We start from the raw sequence: 19,556 nt of genomic DNA, 5'->3' as shown, positions 1-19,556 counted from the left end.
TTCTTCCCCCCCACCTCATACTCTCCACACCCTCTTTCTTCCCCCGCCCCGCCAAGCCAAGGGAAAGCCTGCACTGATGCTTTTCCATTTGATCAACCGATTTCTTCGCAGCGGCTGAGCTTTAGTACCAGCACCGAGCTGTCAATCAGGCAGGGTTCAGCCAATGGGTGAGGGAGGAATGGACGGGGCTACATTGGCTGTTAATCAGGCGGCGCCCCGGCCAATGGGCGGCGGAGACGGGCGGGGATTCGCTGTCTGTCAATCAGTCATCCAATGGGAGAGAGCAATGGCTCGGGGCTGCTATGGTTGTGAGGGTGAAGGAGATGGCCAGTGCTCCATGGGCTGTCAATCATGCGTGTCACGGCCAGTGGGTACGGCGGGTAAGGGCGGGGCCCCGCGAGCTGTCAATCAGGCGGCGCCCGCTCACGGTGGTGCGGTGTTTGGGCGGAGACACGAGGGCTGTCAATCAGATCCCGTCCATTGGAGGAAGCTGGAACCGACGCACGGGTCAATCAATCAAGCGGCACTCCGACCAATGGGTGTGGGAGAGGGGGAGTGGGGCGGGCTGTTGGGGATTGGCTGTAGCTGGGTTTGTGTGCAAGCGCGAGCTGGCAGCCGGAGCTCAGGACCGTTAAGAAGCAGCAGGAGGGTAAGTGGTACCGGGCACGGAGATCAGGGCACATCGACATAGCCTTTACCTTGATGGTTTATCAGGTGAGGCTTCAGGGCAGTGCAAGCAGGCAGGGCTGTCTTTTTTTTTGTTTATTCTCTTTTCTTTTGCTGTATAGCCCCAGTCCCTACAGCTTCTGGTGGGAAGGAAAAGTAGTGATTGAGAGCCTGGAGCTGGCTGTGTGGGAAGGAGAACCGGACTAATCCGCTTCTTGGGGCTTGTTGTCTCAACATTACAGCTCAGGGGAAAGTCCTCTGAGTGGGCTTTCGGCTCTTAGATTAAAGGATGGCTTGATGCCAGTTAGCCCAGTGTAGCCTCATGGCTGTCTGTGGCCTTTCCTTGCTTCTCTCTCCCCCCCCCTCAACCCCCACCATTACTGAAGCCTCTACTTAAGTTTTATGAGAGCCTTGTGCGCTTTCAAATATATGTTTAAAAAAAATGTTAACTTTGCCTGTTCTGCCAGCTTTAAATCAGAACAGTATGGTTTCATTCGGGGCACTTGTCTCTGTGCACACATGTGTATATAAAAGATGATCTGCAATGCATTGACATTGCTGCAGATCTTGACATGGGAAGGCAGTGCATTAATTCATTTTGCCACAGTGGCATTTCTTGTTGCCTGGAGATGAGCTGACTAGATCAAAGCTGGTTGCCAGTGGATTACATGTGTCCAACTGTGATTGAAATAAATGTCTGATTTTTTTTATTTTAGATATTTGAGAGTTAATGGTGGATCAAGGATTGAGGACTGTGTTGTTGTGTGGTGGCATCAGTGGCATTTTGCAAGCAAGGTGCTATGAGCAATATTGTTATCTTGCATAAATGGGCTGGGTTAAACTGCTGTGCATGCAAAGGCCCTCTGGTTTTCCTCAGATATTGAGGATGTCAATGAACATGTTGAAGTGTGCAGTGATCTGAGTATCTGGAGGAGTTATGCGTAGTGTGTTGGCTGCTTTGTCCAGCTGCGCACAGAAATTTAATTACAAGTGAAATTAATCAGCTCTGATGAGAGGAGGAGGAGATGGGAATGGGCGAGTCAGATATACTTGCAGTTGGGTTAACTTTATGGTGTGTAAAACAGTCAAAGTGTACAGTATGCTCCATAGTCACTTCATTGAAATTTGATTTGGATTTTGTATAGTACAGTATTGGTGAATTTCTGCTGATCTCTTGTGTAAGTTCAACACTAACATGCCAATATTTAATATTCTTTATCTTAGAATTTGCTAAAAATAAAGTTCCCCATAGTCTTTCATGCAATTATTGATTTTATTTGCTTCTGTCAAAATTTCAACAGTTAATGAATTTTGACATTTTCTACAATCTTCCTTTTACTGTAGTTCTCCTACATTTCTACATCAGATCTCGACGTCTGTTTCATCATTCCTTTCAAGCATATTTTTGCCATATTTCGCTATCTTTCCTCTCATAATCAACTTTAACATGCATGACTTCTATGTATCACCATTAATTGAAACAGGCATTTGTGCCTCCTAACTACTATTATTGGGGATGGCTTTCCCTAATGAATAGGCTGTCATCCTCTTCTCATTTGTTGTTTTTTCAATCACTTTCATATTTATTATTTCCTGCACATTTCACTTTTGAATCCTGCTGTAAGTTTTTACATGCTGACAACACCAAGTTCTACCCCCCCGCATTGCCCCTTTTGATCTCTATTGTTTTAACACAGTTTAACTGCTTGTACAATATCCAATCCTGAATGAGTAGAAACAAATAAATATTGGGAAGACTACTGTCTTTTGGTCCCCGAGACCAACTCATTCCTTTGGCATTGTCTTCAATTTGAATCAGGTCCTCATTACTCAACACCTTTGCCTTGCTAATCTATGTTGTCTCCTGGTTGAAAAATACCTAAATTTCAAAATTATTGACTTTGTTTCCAAATTCCTTCATAATTTTGGCCCTGTTAGTTTCCTCAGCTCTGTAACCCTCAAATGTCTGTGCTTCTCCAATTCTGGTCTCTTGTGTATCCCAAATTTTAAGTATTATACCATTCTTTATCTTACATTCTAATGTCGCACCCTAAGCTTTGGAATTAACTTGTCTGAGCAACTCAGCCTGACTTCCAGATGCTTCTGAATCTGCTTGTCAAGTCCTTTAAGAGGGTGAGAACGAGGACCTCATGGTAGATAATGAAGAAATGGCAGATGCAATGAGTAAATATTTTTCTTCTGAGGATAGAAAAAAACATTCTAGTAATAGTTGTAAATTAGGAGGTTGAAGGAAGAAAGGAACTTGGTGAAATTTATTATTGTTAGGGAGCTGGTAGTGAGCAAACCAATGGAGCTGTAGGTTGATAAGTCTCTGGGTCCTGATGAATTTCATTCCAGGGCCATAAAAGAGGTGAATAATGAGGTAGTAGATGAATTAGTGTTAACTTCCCAAAACCCATCAGATTCTGGAAAGTTTACATCAGATTTGAAAGCAGCCAATTTAACCCCTCTACTCAAAAAGTGAGAGAGGCAATAAACAGGCAGCTGTGGTCAGTTAGCTTGACCCCTGTCATGGGGAAGGTGTTCAAGTTGATTGTTAAGCATTTCAGAAACTTAAGATGATCTTGAAAGGTCAGCATGTTTCTGTGTTTCATCTGTTTATTGGAATTTTTGCAGAAGCAATCTATGATGTGGATGAAGGGGAACTCACTGATGGACTGGACTTGGATTTCCAGAATACTTTTGTTAGAGCTTCATATGAAAGGATATTACACAAAGTAGTATAGCAGTTGGATCCTAAAAGAGGTAGCCACAGAGATTATAAATACATTGCTTGTAATTTTCCAAAAATCCTTGGATTCTGGAGAAGTACCAGAAGATTGGAAAGCTGCCAGTGTGACACCCCTATTCAAAATGGGAGGGAGGCAAAAAGAAGGTAACTATAGGCTGATTGTCTAACATCTGTTTTTGGAAAAATATTGGAATCAATTATTAAGGAAGTAATAGCAGCACATTTGGAAAGTCATAATCTAATTAAGCAAAGTCAGCATGGCTTCGTGAACGGGAAATCGTGTCTGACTAGTTTATTAGAGTTTTTCAAGGACGTCTCAACCAGAGTGGATAGAAAGGAAGCAGTAGCTGTGTTTTATTTGAACTTCCAGAAGGTATTCGACGAGGCAGTGTCGACAAATGATGAGACAAATGATAAGTCATGAGATAAGAGCCTATGGTGTTGGAGATATTGTATTGGTGTGGATAGAGAATTGGCTACAGGGCCCGAAACAGTGAGTGAGGATAAGGAGTTCTTTTTCAGACTGGCAGCGTGTAACCAGTGGGATTCCACAGGGATCACAGCTGGGACCATAACTGTTTACAATGTATATTACTGACTTTGAGGAAGGAACTGAAAGTCATATAGCCACATTTACAGACAACAGAAAAATAGGTGGAAAGGCAAGTTGCAAAAGGGATACCATTAATTTACAGAGAGAGATTGATAGGTTAAGTAAAAGTTGGCAACTGGGGTATAATGTGGGGAAAAAAATGAAGTTCATTTTGGAAGGGAGAACAAAAGAGCATAGTATTATTTCAATGAAGAAAAACTGCAGAAAGATGCAACACAAAGGGACTTGATGCTTGTGCGTGAAACACACAAAGCTAGCGCACACATATAGCAAGTAATCAGAAAGGTTAATGGAATGTTGGCCCTTTTTCAAGGGAGTTGGAGTATGACAGTAGGGAAATCCTTCTACAACTGTACAAGGTGTTGGTGAGAGCCTATCTGGAGTACTGTGAGCAGTTTTTGGTCCCCTTCTTTAAAGGAAAGATATCACTTCATTGGAGGCATTTCAGAGAAGGTTCACGAGGATGATCCCTGGTATAGAGGATTGTCTTATGAGCAAAGATTAAAAGATTGGGACTCTGCTTGTTGGAATTTAGAAGAATGAGAGGTGATCTCACTGAGACATATTGGATTCTTAAGGAACTTGACAGGGTAAATGCTGAGGAGATGTTTACTGGTCAAAAAACAAATGACACCAGGTTATAGTCCAACATGTTTATTTGAAGACATGTCTATAACCTGGTGTTGTGTGATTTTTAACTTTGTCCATCCCTGTCCAGCACTGTACTTCCACATCAAGGATGTTTCCCCTCATTGGAGAGTCCAAGACCGGAGGGCATAGTCTCAGAAAAAATGTGATGCCTATCTAAGACTAAAATGAGGAAGAATTTCTACCCTCACAGGGTTATGAATCTTTAGAACACCTTACCACAGAGAGCTGTGGGTGCAGAGTCCTTGTGTGTATTTAAGGCTGAGATAGATAGATTTGAACAGTAGGGGAATCCAGGTTTATGGGGGAAGTGCACAAGCGTGGATGTGAGGAGTGTTGGATCAGCCATGATCCTATTGAATGGCAGAGCAGTCTTGAGGAGCCAAGTGGCCTACACATGTTTCTATTTCTTCTGGCCTAGGAGCTCATGGTGTAGTGGATAACGTCCTAGCATGGATAGCAGATTGGCTGGCTGTCAGAAAACAGAGTGTATGCATAAATGAATCTTTTACAGATTGTCAGGATGCAACAAGAGGGGTCCTGCAGAGGACTTTGATAGACCCTCTTTTTTTTTAATTATTACAATCAATGACATGGATGAGGAAGTCAAATGCTTAGAGGCTAAATTTGCAGATGACACAAAAAAAGTTGGAAAGCATATTGTGAAGATAACATAACAAGGAAGCAGACAGTTACAGATAGGTTAAGTAGACATAAATCTGGCTGATGAAGTATAATGTAGAACAAAGTTTTTCACTTTGCCAAGTAGAGTAAATAAGCAGAATATGATGTAAATGGAAAACAACTGCAGAATTCTGAGGTGCATAAGTTGCAAACATTTAGTGTACACATACATCAAGTAATTTAAAAGGCTAATGGAATATTGTCCTTTTATTATGAGAGGAATTGAACATAAAATTAAGATGTTATGATTCAGTTATACAAGGCATTGGTGAGACCACATCTAGTTTACGAGATTGATACCTGGAATGATTGGGTTGCCTAATGAGGCAGGATTGGACAGACTGGGCTTTTTCTCACTGGGGTTTAGAAGAATACTAGGTGATTTGTTTGATGTTTATAAGATTCTGAACAGCCTTGACAAAATGGATTTGGAAGGATGTTTCCTGAATTGGTGATTTTAAGATCAGGAGTGCCTCTTCTGGAACAGGTATGAAGAGAATCTTGGAGGAGCAAATTACTGCAGATGCTGAAATTTGTACTGAAAACAAAAAATGCTGGAAATCACAGTCCAATCAGGCAGCATCCATGGAAAGAGAGCGAGCTAATGTTTTGAGTCTGACGAGAATCTTTTTCTGAGAATTGAGACTTTGGAACTCTCTGCTTCAGAATGTGGTGGAGGTGGCCTCATTTAATGTTTTTAATGTTGAGGTAGATTGAATCCATTGCCTAACAAGAATCGGAGGTTAACGTGGGTAAATGTGAATGCGGAATTCAGAACACAAGTAGATCAGCCATGATGTTATTTAATGATGTAGCAGACTTTGAAGGACCAAATGGCCTAATTTTGCTCCTGATTCATATGTTCCTATCTCAAATCTACCTTGTTAATGAAGCTTTTAGTGTTTTATCCTTGTATCATCTTACGTAGTTCGGTGCCAAATTCAACTTATCAAAGCTCAGTGAATGTTTTAATGCTACTATATAAATACATGTTGTCGTCATTTGGGGATTTAAAATTAACCTTGTCGATTTTGGGTGTCTAGTTGAGAACACTCATTGTGCAGTATTAATCATAACAGGTTAATAATAATGTCTTCCATGGGGACAAAATCACAGTTGAGATCAAGAGGGAGGAATTTATGATGATATCACTGGAATGGCTTTATGATCTGTAAAATTAGAATCCTATTTAACCTATTTGTACTTTCGCTATTAATTTTGTAGTTTAATTTACCCTCCCAGCTTGTAGTTTTAAAACATACACAAAAATAGTAGAATATCATCCCTATCTAGTTGTGAGCATGACTTAATGATGTTACAGCTGAAGTGACTTATTTATCGGTAATTCATAAAATCAAATTCATATCCTGTAGCTGCTTGCTGGACGTTTTTTCTCTACTTAGCCATGTGAAGTTTTAATATAAATGGTATCTGTGATGATTTCAAGCTTGACATGAATAATGACAAACAGTGAGGAAATGAAGTTATTGGTCCAATAACTTATTATTTTATGTATTCATGTCTTTGCACAAGTCAAATGATAAATCAGAGAATATAACATCTATTTCGAGGTCCAATATGCTAGTTGAGCAATTGCCACTTACTATTAACTGCTGTACGGGTACAATGAACGCTTCCTTAGACAACGCCAAGAAGTATGGTGTTTTTGAGAGGAATAAACATGACTGAAGTTAATCTAGCAGATATTGTTGTGGAAATCTTCAGTGCATTCTCAATATATTGTTCAAATTTTTATGCTGGAAGAAGTTTTGAATTACTGTTTTGATTTCTGGAAATTTTTTGGAATGAGTTGATTCAGCAATTTGTTACTGATAAGTATTGAGATAAGTGATGTCTTAGTTTAAAATATAATCTTATCGAAATTGGATTGTATTTTGTTGGAATTTTTTTTGGCAAATTTCTGACAATTGATGGTATAAATATCTTACAATTTTGCAATAGTGGTATATTTCAAGCTTCTTCAACATTTTACGATTTTACTCATTCTACGTTTGATTTAATTCCTCAATGTTCAATATTGTTTAACACTTCTTTCACATGGCCTCTTAATATTTTCTACAATTATGCATCCAGTCCCTGCAGCTACAATATAAGTGGTTTTACTAAATCTATCCTCTTAGGGCAAGGAACTGTTTAAATGAAGACAAATTGACCTATTTTGTATAGCAAAAAGAAAAGGTTTTTTGAAAAATTCTGGAGGCAAATTAAGTAAGAAAGAAATCATGGAACAAAGAAAAGTTATTTGGTCCTTAAAACCTATTTCTTTTATAAATATATATTTTGTTTCTTGGGAAAAGTACTATAAAGATTTTGTTTGCCTTCAGAAAGGGAAAATCAAGCAATGTGAGAATTCACACTCTAATTAACACTATAAGGCCAGATCATGTTGTCTTTGATATGAGTTTATGCATAATTTTAGCACTTCAGGAAATGTTTTGATTTTATTTTCTTCTAAAATGTAAACTCATTATAGTCTTACCAGATCATAATGCTGCTCTTACATAGGAGAGAGAGGGAGAGAGGACTGGTGGTGGTTTAACCTGAGGGTCACAACGTCTCTGGCGAGGGGAGAGATTGAGAAAAAGAGTCCTTTTGTAGTAACCTCAGCCGGTGTGGAATTGAACCCATGTTGTTGGCATCACTCTGCATCACTAACCCATTACCCAGTTAACTGAGCTAACTGACTGACTCTTTCCACTCATTTTTCTGACCTGGTGGTAGTGAAAATGGTGGCTTATGATAAGACCATAAGACATAGGAGCAGAAATTAGGCCATTCAGCCCATTGAGTCTGCTCCGCATTCAATCATGGCTGATAAGTTCCTCAACCCCATTCTCCTGCTTTCTCCTTCATAACCCTTGATCCTCTTGATAATCAAGAACCTATCTATCTCAGTTTTAAGTGTACTCAATGAGCTGGCCTCCACAGCCTTCTGTGGCAGTGAATTCCATAGATTCACCACTCTCTGGCTAAAGAAGTTTCACCTTATCTCCATTCTAAAAGGTCTTCCCTTTACTGTAAGGCTGTGCCCTTGGGTCCTAGTCTCTCCTACCAATGGAAGCATCTTCCCAACGTCCACTCTGTCCAGGCCATTCAGTATTCTGTAAGTTTCAATTAGATCTTCCCTCATCCTTCTAAACTCTAAAAGTATAGTCCCAGAGTCCTCAAACATTCCTCGTATGTTAAGCTTTCCATTCCTGAGACCATTCTCGTGAACCTCCTCTGAATCTGCTCCAGCGCCAGTACATCTGTCCTGAGATATGAGGCCCAAAACTACACACAATACTCCAAATGTAGCCTGACCAGAGCCTTATAAAGCCTCAGTAGTACATCTCTGCTTTTATATTCAAGTCCCGTCAAAATAAATGCCAACATTGCATTTGCCTTCCGGACTACTGACTCAACCTGCAAGTTTACCTTGAGAGAATCCTGGACTAGAACTCCCAAGTCTCTTTGCACTTCAGACTTCTGACTGTTCTCCCCATTTAGAAAATAGCCCATGCTTTTATTCTTCTTACTAAAGTGCACGACCTCACACATTCAATGATCCTGTGGACATGGTGGCTAATGGGGTGGAAAGTGAGGACCGTAGCACTCAATCGTTGTTATGGGAGGAAGGGAAAGAAGAGACAGACCACCTTTTCCTAATTGCAATCAGTTCTGAAGAAGGGTTACTGGCCTTGAAATATTAATTATGCTCATCTGAAATTGACAGCAACTCCTGAAGTCCATCATTGTGAAGTTAATCAGTAATTGAGAACTTGTTAGTGATCCTGTGCTATTCCATAGGGGACCTATTGAAGTCTCCACAGACTACAATGAATTAAAAATCACTGAACTGATCCATACTTGCCTTTTTACTTATTTTTTATTCATTCTTAGGATTGGGCATCACTGGCTAGGCTAATTTTTATTGCCCATTCCTAATTGCCCCAACGATGGTGAGATGCCTTCTCAAACCCCTTCAGTCTTTCGAGTGCAGCGACACCACGTTGCTGCTAAGAAGGGAGTTCCAGAATTTCAACCCAATGCCTGAGAGAGAATGGCAATACACTTCCAAGTTAGACTGGTGTGTGACTTGGAGGGGAACCAGGTGGTGATCCTACGAATCTGCTGCCCTTGTTTTTTTTTTGAACTCTTACAGTTTGAGTTTGAAAGGTGCTCTTGGAGGAGCCTTCGTGGGATACTTTCAGTGGATCTTATTCACTGCTGCCACTGTATGTCAATGGTGAAGGAAGTGAATGTTGAGGTTGGTGATTGGAGTGCTCATCAAGCAGGCTGCTGTATTCTGGATGACATCAAGCTTCTTGCCTGTTGTTTGACCCGTACTCCAGTTCGGCGGAGAGAATTTCACCACACTCCTGATGTTTGCCTTGTTGATGGTGAGACATGAGTGAGTTACCTAGTGCAAAGTTTCTAGCCTCTGCCCTACACCTGTAGCCACATTATTTATATGGCTGATTCAAATCCATTTTTGGTCTGTTATAATTCCTTTGGATGTTGGTAGTGCTGTTTTAAGTTATTAGTCTCACTGTAAAAATTTCAACCTTGTTCAATGCGAATATAACTTGGATTTTAATGGCACATTAACTTCTTAATTACTGCTAAAAATGCACTGGTCCTTAAAATATTTATTTATGTTTATGCAATGTCAGTTTTTTTTTCTATTATGATGACATTTGACGGAGCATTTTTCTATGTTTATTTCAACTTCTATATCTCGTGTGTATGTCCCAATGCTTTATTTTGCACTCGCTCTAAAAATTATTTTTAGAGAGAGGAGGATGATCTGTGCACTTTACTATCTGGTTTGCTTTCTTTGAGAATACCTCTGTGTGAATACTTTGTTAGCCTGCTTGATGATATCACTGCTGCAGGATCCCTGGAGGTCCCCTTGTCTTGGTGCAAGATTCAAACAAAAGGCAAATTCATGATATTACTAACTCTTTTTGGGTTGCCTTCTTTGATGACTGTGGGCTGGATTTTGAGGTCAGCAATGACAACGTTGATTATTGTAGATTTTGCTCAGGATATCTTGTGAAGAATTAGAGATGAAAAATGAATCGAGAAGTAAACATTAATAATAAATGAAAATCCTTTTCCAGCACACTATATTCTATAAAATACCATGATCAAAGAAACTATCTCAACTTTTGACTTATTCAAATTTTAGAAAAAACGTCAAGGATGTTGCTGATCAGGACACGAAAAAGTGACTTCAAAGGCATGGAAAAACATTCAAATTTTGATTAACTTACTTGCTTGGCTCTTAAGAGACTGCTTTTGTTGTTTTTCAGATGTGGTTTTGCTTGGTCCTTCAATACTTGATATAGAAATTAAAGAGGAAGGGTATGATCAGCGCTGCTTTGTAACAGTTGAAATTACAGGACTTCCACTTGGAGAAATGCAACATTTGGTAGGAGGGAGAGTTTGTAATTTGATCGATATTTACTATAGTAGCGTAAAGATGAAGGAATTTCAAAAACAAGTTATGTTCAATACAAGAGATAGTAGGAACTGCAGATGCTGGAGAATTTGAGATAACAAGGTGTAGAGCTGGATGAACACAGCAGGCCAAGCAGCATCATAGGAGCAGAAGGCTGAAACCTCCGGATCCAACGCATCATCCTCCGACACTTCTGCCATCTGCAATCCGACCCCATCACCAAAGACATTTTTCCCTCCCCACTCTTATCTGCTTTCCGGAGGGACCACTCTCTCCGTGACTCCCTTGTCCAGTCCACACTCCCCTCCAGCCCCACCACACCCGGCACTTTTCCCTGCAACTGCAGGAAGTGCTACACCTGCCCCCACACCTCCTCCCTCACCCCCATCCCAGGCCCCAAGAAGACTTTCCACATCAAGCAGATGTTCACCTGCACATCTGCCAATGTGGTATACTGCATCCGCTGTACCCGTTGTGGCCTCCTCTACATCGGGGAAACCAAGCAGAGGCTCGGGGACCGCTTTGCAGAACACCTATGCTCGTTTCGCAATAAACAACTGCACCTCCCAGTCGCGAACTATTTCAACTCCCCTTCCCCCTCCCACTCCTCAGACGACATGTCCATCCTGGGCCTCCTGCAGTGCCACAACGATGCCATCCAAAGGTTGCAGGAACAGCAACTCATATATTCCGCTTGGGAACCCTGCAGCCCAATGGTATTAATGTGGATTTCACAAGCTTCAAAATCTCCCCTCCCCCTACTGCATCCCAAAACCAGCCCAGCTCGTCCCTGCCTCCCTAACCTGTTCTTCCTCCCACCTATCCCCTCCTCCCACCTCAAGCCGCACCCCAATTTCCTACCTACTAACCTCATCCTGCCCCCTTGACCTGTCCGTCCTCCCTGGACTGACCTATCTCCTCCCTACCTCCCCACCTACACTCACCTTTACTGGCTCCATCCCCGCCGCTTTGACCTGTCTGTTTCCTTTCCACCTATCTTCTCCTCTATCCATCTTCTATCCTCCTCCACTTCTCTCCCTATTTATTTCAGAACCCCCTTTCCCTCCCCCATTTCTGATGAAGGGCCTAGGCCCAAAACGTCAGCCTTCCTGCTCCTATGATGCTGCTTGGCCTGCTGTGTTCATCCAGCTCTACACCTTCTTATCTATGTTCAATACAAGTAGATTTTCAGAACCTTTGCATTGGTTTTTAGAAAGAAAGCAATAGAAACTGACACTGTGTACAAAAGTGGACACGCAGAACTAAAGAATTTGGCATTCTGATATGCTGTCAATTATGTTGATTTCAGATTTTACATTCATGGTTATACAACTATATTTGGGCAGATACCTAAATCATAAATTTACTTGCAAACCACACAGTTTTGTGCGCAATTGATAATTGCTTGTTTGCAATACATAAATTCTACCAACATTTTATGTTGTGGTTGGTTGGCTCGCCGAGCTGGTTTGAACCAGCTCGGTGAGCCACCCAACCACAACATCCACAACCCGAGCTGCAGATCTACTCTACAACATTTTATATTTGAGACCAACCTGTATCATTAAAAAATGGCCTACTTTTGTCTACTGAAGTGCTGCTCCATAACTCCGCTGAGTATACAAGAAAAGGAGCAGGAGTGGGTCATATGGTCCCATTAACCTGCTCCATCATTCAATACAATTTTGGCTGATCTACCATACCACCCACTTTGCCTTTTTGTCTTCTTTCATCTCTTGATTCACCATTGTGTTCTCAAATCTTTCAGTCTTATAGTCAACAATTGAAATCCAAAGATCTTTCATTCTCAGTCTTGACCATACTCAACACTGAGAACCCAAAGCCATCTTCTGTAAAGAATCATTCGAGAAATGTAAAACCATCCGTAACACATTTCCTCCTTATCTCAATCCTAAACGGTCAATTCCTTGTTCTGAGACTTTGACACTTCTGTGTTATCCAGTCAAAGACTGAGGCCTCTTGGCACCTACTTCATAAAGTCTTCTAAAAATGTACATTTCAGTGAGATCATCTCTCATTCTTGTAAAGTCTAGAGAATATAGATTATTTTTACTCAATAAACTTTTGTAAGATAATCCTTTTGTCCCATGATTCAACCTGGAGCATCTTTTTAAACTGCTCTGCCAAGCTTATCAGGTAAAGGGACCAAAACTATACTGCTTCAGATGACTTGCCATACATTCTGCTTAATTGTAGAAGACTTCCTTACTATTCTGGTCATATGCTCTTATAATAAAGGCTAACATACCACTCGGCCTACTAATTTCTTGCTTTCCATGCATTTTAACTTTCTTTGTTCATGCGCAAAGTACCCAAATCCATCTTAATACCAACAATTTGATTTTTTTTTTAATGCCTTATACTTTTTGGTAGCAAAAATATAAAATTTCCTATTTTCCCATATTTTACCACTTCTGTCACCTTTTTTAACTACTCATGTATCCTATCTATATCCTTTTAGTCACCTCTCAGCTTACTTTCCCACCTTGCTTATTTGCTTAAACTATTGTCTTGTTTATTTTGAAGTTAACCATTTTAAAGCTATCTATATCTGGCTCCATGGCCTCGGTATTTCTGAAACCTAGGTTCTCTTGAACTTAATTTTTATGCCGATGTTGGCCTGATGACCTTGCTTCAACTTTAGTGTATAATATATGTTTCCTATGCAATATATGTTCGATAGATGGAGGGGAAGAAAACTAAAGTAAACAGAAACTAAATAACAGGGAAGATCAAACCTTGTAAATGTTGTAGGCAGAAAGGGAAAGGGGCCCACTAGACTAAACAAAGGAGGATGAAGAATCCTGCTAAGAGGTTGGACATAAGGGCATGGATAAATATGGAATAAAGCCATGGTGTTAACAAGTCCTTACAATACTTCAACAATACGTGAATACTTATAAAAGGCTTGAAAGCTACAATGGATAATAAGTGCAAGATAGTTCATATTTTAAATGATTACTTTGTCCAAATATTCACAGCAGGAACTGTGAGCAGCATGCCCTTCATAAATAGAGGGAACCTAAGCAAAAGTGATGACTTATAAATAAGGTTATATGTTTAGACTATCTGAAAGTGCTCAAAGCAAACACATTGGCAGAGAGAAGTGGTGTTCATCCTCAAAACCTGGATAGAACAAAGAGGGGATTAGTGAGGATTTCATACCACTGCGAGGATAGGGAACTCTAGTTGATTTAAAATAAATTAATTGATGCCCATTTTCAATAAGAGTACTGAAACAAATGTATTAGTTTTTTCCTTAGTACTGTGTAAAACATTGGAATTAATTAGCAGGTTTATATGCCTAATCACTTACTAAAAGACAAACATGAATTCAGAAGATGCATATTCTGCCAGTGCTATGCCAGGTGTATTCTACAAAACTCCACAGTGTGGTATACCTTGATTTACAAAGGCTTTTGATAAAATTTCCTCTTCAAAGACTTATTAGGTAAGTCAAAACTATGGAAATTTCAAATGGGTTAGAATCTGCATAAAAGTGAATAAGAAAGGAGGGTAGAAAGATATACTTGAGTTATACTGTCTGTGAGAGTGGTCTAGGAATTGCTGTTGGCATTCATACTGCTTGTAACACAGAAACAGAATATCAATTGGTCATGTTTGCAACCAATGCCGATTCTCGGAGCAGTGGATTAGGGGACTACCTCTCAGGTTGAGTCAGATGACATATTTGTGAAAGTGGAATGAAGGTAGATGAAATTTAATGAAGACAAATGTAAAGTGCTGTACATAGAAAGGAAAACATACTCTAAACGTAGTGTCGAAATAGGTGAGGGTAAATTTGAGAAACCTTACTAGACTTGAATGTCAACATGTTGAAATCAGAACATCTAAGATGGCTAAGACAGTTGTAATGATAAACTTTGAACATTATTATAAAATGCATTACATGATTAGGACGAGTGGTGCAGGAGTAGATTCTCTTCCTCAGAGCCAGAACACCCAGGTTTAAGTCCCACCTGCTCCAGAGATGTCATCGCATCTCTGAACAGGTTGATTGGAAAATATCTAGAATAAGAGAACCTGAGTTCAGACTTGCAAATCAAAGGATTTATCAGCACATAGAATATGCTTCCAAACAAATTGTAGAACAATAACACTCAAATCATTAAGTGACAACAAGGGAACATTGCAATGCATATGTAAGATCTTTCTGGATCGATAAACAAGGGTTGAATTGGTTTGTTCCTCAGTTGTTCAGTTTTGCCATAGTATATTACAAGATAGGTCAGATATATTGTTTTATAAGGAAAGGGACATTATATTGTAGAAAATAATGTGTGCGTTTCCTTAATGTTTGGAGATGTAATTACCCTACATTCTTTTGAGTGCTGGGTCACATGGAAGTCAAGATGTGAATGACAATGTTGGCTTTCTTTAGTTGACAGGTTAATTGAGAAGTTGACATAGTACGGAAGCATTATTTCTTGGGCAGAGAGCTGAAACAGTGTTTTTAAATTGTTTTGCTTCCAGAGAGTCAAGTGCAAAATGAAGAATGTATAAATTGTCAAAATCCTAACAATTACTGCTTATCAAGTTGAAAATGTTCCCACATTTACAGTTGACTTGGAGCTGTTTAACTGCGTCTTACTTTGTTTCAACTTCTTGATGAAGTACACAAGAATGTAAAAGGTTGAGTTATTGTGGTTGATCTGAGGTAACAAGGTGTAGAGCTGGATGAACACAGCAGGCCAAGCAGCATCAGAGGAGCAGGAAGGCTGACATTCCGGGCCTAGACCCTTCTTCAGAAAATTGGTTGATCTTGTGGTTGATCTAATGGTGGGGCTATCAGCATTTGCTGTTACTTATGTGGAAATTGGACGGCAACTTCTGGTGATCATGCACACACATCTAAGTAAGGAAGCCAGACACTCTGTCTGAGATGCTCTACTTCTTGAGAAGCTGTTTTGTGATGGTATTTTGCTGTCTGACTGAAGGTTCAAATGCATTTGTTGCATTTACCTCTGAGATGGGCACTAAACTTGCCAGGAAAAAGCCAGTGCTTGCTAACAGCATAATAAATCTTAATTATGATCAAACAGCCTCTGTGATATGGAAAATTTACTTATTAGTGTGGAGCCTCATTCCTTTAGCATTTAACCATCTTTGGAGATTTTAACAATGTTAGACCGTGAAATTATAAGAAATAGGAACAGAACTAGCCGTTTGGTCCCTAGAACCTGCTCCGCCATTCATGACTGATCAGACATTCCTACTGTCAACTTTCCTGCCCTTTCCCCATAACCCTTGATTCCCTTTACTGAGCAATCTATCTATCTCAGCCTTAAATATACACAAGGACTGTGTCCCCACAGCTGTCTGTAGCAAGAAGTTGCAAAGACTCATAACTCTTTCAGAGAAGAAATTCCTTCTCGTTTCAGTCTAAAATTGGCACCGTTTTGTTCTGAGTCTATGCTCCCTGGTCCCAGACTCTCCTATCTGAGGGGAACCATCCTCTCAGTATTTATGCTGCCAAGCCCCTTAAGAATCCTATATGCTTCAATGAGATCACCTCTTGTTCTTCTAAACTCCAGTGAGTAGCATCCCAATCTGTTTAATCTTTGTTCGTAAGACAATCTCTCCATTATCAGGGATCATTCTAGTGAGCCTTCTCCGAACTACCTCCAATGGAACTATATTTTAAATAAGAGGACCAGAACTGTTCACAGCAGTCCAGATGTTAATTTTCAAAAATTATTCTTTTCCTACACCAATCTTCTTTATTATTTCACTTGACTTCACATTTGATTTTGTTTGAATAAGATGTTCCAACAAACATATCTTGGTTGAGACTGCATGGCTTATTAATGATTCTTCAATTTGATTCGTCAAGGAGATACTGTGTTGCTTGCCTGGTCTGAACAGGCCTCAGCTGCCATAGGAAGACCACTTTTCTTTTATTTTTGACAGCAAGTTCTGATGTAAATTTCCCATCAGAAGTGCAGGTGTGCTTAAAGAATACAATCTGGTATATTTTAGTTTTGGAAAAGGTTTCTGGATTAAGCATAGTGCATAGCTGAACTCGTGGATAATGGGTACAGTGGAGAGTCTAGCTCAAAGGGATGGAGAAATCTGTCGACACAGAAGTACTGAGCATTTAGGGACAGGGTAGTTTGGACTGGGCCATGAGTACTGAAGAACTGGTGGATGTACAGGGTGATAATAGATATTAATGGGGATTTAGTGGAGGCAGAATGACATCGAAGACCAGTAAAACCAGCAATTTGAGATAAATATTAATGATGTTGAGCATTTGGTGGACAGAAGGAAGGTCAATTTGGACTTGGGCAACTATCAAGGAGTACAGTGAAAGCATTTCTAAAGCAGGGACAGACAACTACGCTGAAGGAGCAGGGCAAAAGTAGCTAGATACGCATAATAGAACCAAATAAAAATGGGAAGTTTGAGGAATGAGAGCCATCTGGAATCTACTTCAAGGAGGAAGATTGAAGTTAGAGGACTGCAAAAAACAGAGATACCAGGGCTGAAACAGAACTGTCATTGAGGAGAGGAGTGAGATCAGAAAGTGCTATTTATTTACAGGAAACAAGCTCTGTCTAATTAATGCTTTTTTTGGATTTTTTTCACGGATGTGGGCGTCACTGGTAGGGCTGACATTTCCTGGCCATTCCTAATTGCCTTTGAACTGAGTGACATGATTGATCATTTCAAAGTGCAGATAAGAGTGAACCACGCTACTGAATATCTGGAACCACATATAGGCCAGACCAGGTAGAGATCTCTTTCCCTGAGAACATTAGTGAACCAGATGGATTCTTACAATAATTGATGACAGTTTTCATGGTCACCATGACTAAGACTAACTGTACAAAGCCCAGATTTGTATTAATAGAATTAAAATTAATTATACCACTTCCATGGTGACTTTTGACCCATGCCCTAGAGCATTAATTTGAGCCTCTGGACTTTATCACTATGTCTCCATCTCCATATCCTTCTAATAAGATAATGGATGAAATAATAGCTTTTAATAAGTTAACAGTTAACACCTTAGTCTTCAAAACTGCTATTCCTGTAAATTTATTATGTGTTGTTGCTGATATGACCATCTGACTTTTTTTTTAAAGTTTTGAATTTGGCATGGATTATTTAAAATTATTTGTTTGGTGACCTCACAGGACATCATGAGTCAGTTCTGTATCGGAATTGAATTCATTAATAAGCCAGGCTTCCTTCCGTAAAGGATATTTGTTTTATTAAAAAAAAAAAGGGGGTTTGTAGCAATACAAAAGCATTCATGGCAAAATTCCTAATTTATTGAATTAAATGATTGAATTTGATCTCTCATCAGTTAGATTGCTGTTCTCATGGTTAACGACACTATACTTCTTGTTGAAATCAAATATTAAAGTGCAGTTTAAACATTTCTTAAAATGATGTGGCAGAATCTTGTGGACCCTTCTGTGCTGAGTTTGGACAAGGGTGATTTAATTGGGGACAGTGGGGAGTGGCATGTGGGGACCCTGTCAGCTTCCTGCCTCCATCACAGCCTTTCCACCCTGACATTAAAGGAGACCCCTAAGTGACCAGTTACTTCCTGCTTAAAGCATTCATCCCACTGCTGCTGGTATCAATCCAGAGGCAGGTACTGGCTCACTGCATAGGGAGCATGACAAGCAAATTCTGACATGAATTCTGAATTCTGTTTGCTTGCAGGCTCCTGGTGAGGCCCCTGATTCAAAGGCATCTGGACGCGGCATCCACCACCTTTCGGATGGCGCAGCTGAGTATAGAAGAGCTTCTGGCCTTTGGCTGGCATCTCTGTGGACACGACCTCTGCCCCTAAGTTCTTGATCCTAGGGTTGGGCCACCACTGGGTTGTTAAATGCTTGAATGGCACAAGATGCGGCATCTTCTCAAAGAAGCAACAGTTGTTTTGTTGGCACTTATTTTCAAATCCCTCCATGCTTTGGCCTTTTCTATCTCTGTAATCTGATCCAGCTCCTAAATTCCTCTGAGATATGTGTACTCATCTAATTCTGGCCTTTTATATAGTCCTAACTTTACACCATTGTTGCCCAGGCCAGAAGTTCTGACATTTTCTCTGTACCTCTCCCCCTGTTTTCTTTGCCTTCCTTCTTTAAGACACTCCTTAAAACGTGTCCCTTTAACCAAACTTTCAATCATCTGTCCTAATCTTTCTGTATGTGACTGTGTCAAAAGTTTTGTAATGCTCGTGTGAAGTGCTTTGAGACATTTTATTACCTTAAAGGCACTCCATATGGGTAAACTGTTATTGAGTTGTAGTGGTATAAAATAATTGTGCAAGATATGCACGTTCCGTACCACTGGAAATTGTGGTCCTTTTATGGTCTGTAATTAATCATTTTAATTGTAGAGTACTACGTGTCAACATATATGCCAATATTAAGCAAGAGCTACAAATCCCTAACTGACCAACAAATAGATTTTAGTAAAATGAATACTCTTTCGGAAGTATAAAGCTAAGCCTCGGTATTGGGTGGGGAAAAACAATTAAAAGCTGGAAAGAGTAGACTTTGTTCTGCTGTTGCTCTAATTTCTAAGCATAGTTTGGTTGAAAAGAAGTAGCAGTACGAATAGTTTCAGAAGTTAGTCCATAGCTAAAAGACTCTAGTTTGGTGTGAGCCTTCTAAATGCCACAACGATGCCACCCGAAGGTTGCAGGAACAGCAACTCATATT

At 40.0% G+C, this 19,556-nt stretch overlaps 1 protein-coding gene across 1 annotated transcript in view; it reads left to right on the top strand.

Annotated features, from left to right (window-relative positions):
* The first annotated feature begins 583 nt into the window (after window positions 1-583).
* Window positions 584-19,556, top strand: part of cyria (CYFIP related Rac1 interactor A) — a 139,757-nt gene continuing 120,784 nt past the window's right edge. Inside the window, exon 1 of the mRNA XM_048597445.1 lies at window positions 584-649. The gene's annotated coding sequence lies outside the window, so the exon portion shown is untranslated. The remainder of the gene's footprint in view (window positions 650-19,556) is intronic.

The sequence above is a fragment of the Rhincodon typus genome, chromosome 5, assembly GCF_021869965.1.
Source record: "Rhincodon typus isolate 14 chromosome 5, sRhiTyp1.1, whole genome shotgun sequence".
NCBI classification, from domain to species: Eukaryota; Metazoa; Chordata; class Chondrichthyes; order Orectolobiformes; family Rhincodontidae; genus Rhincodon; species Rhincodon typus.
Note: the sequence above shows the minus strand (reverse complement) of the source record. Positions and strands in the feature narration are given on the sequence as shown.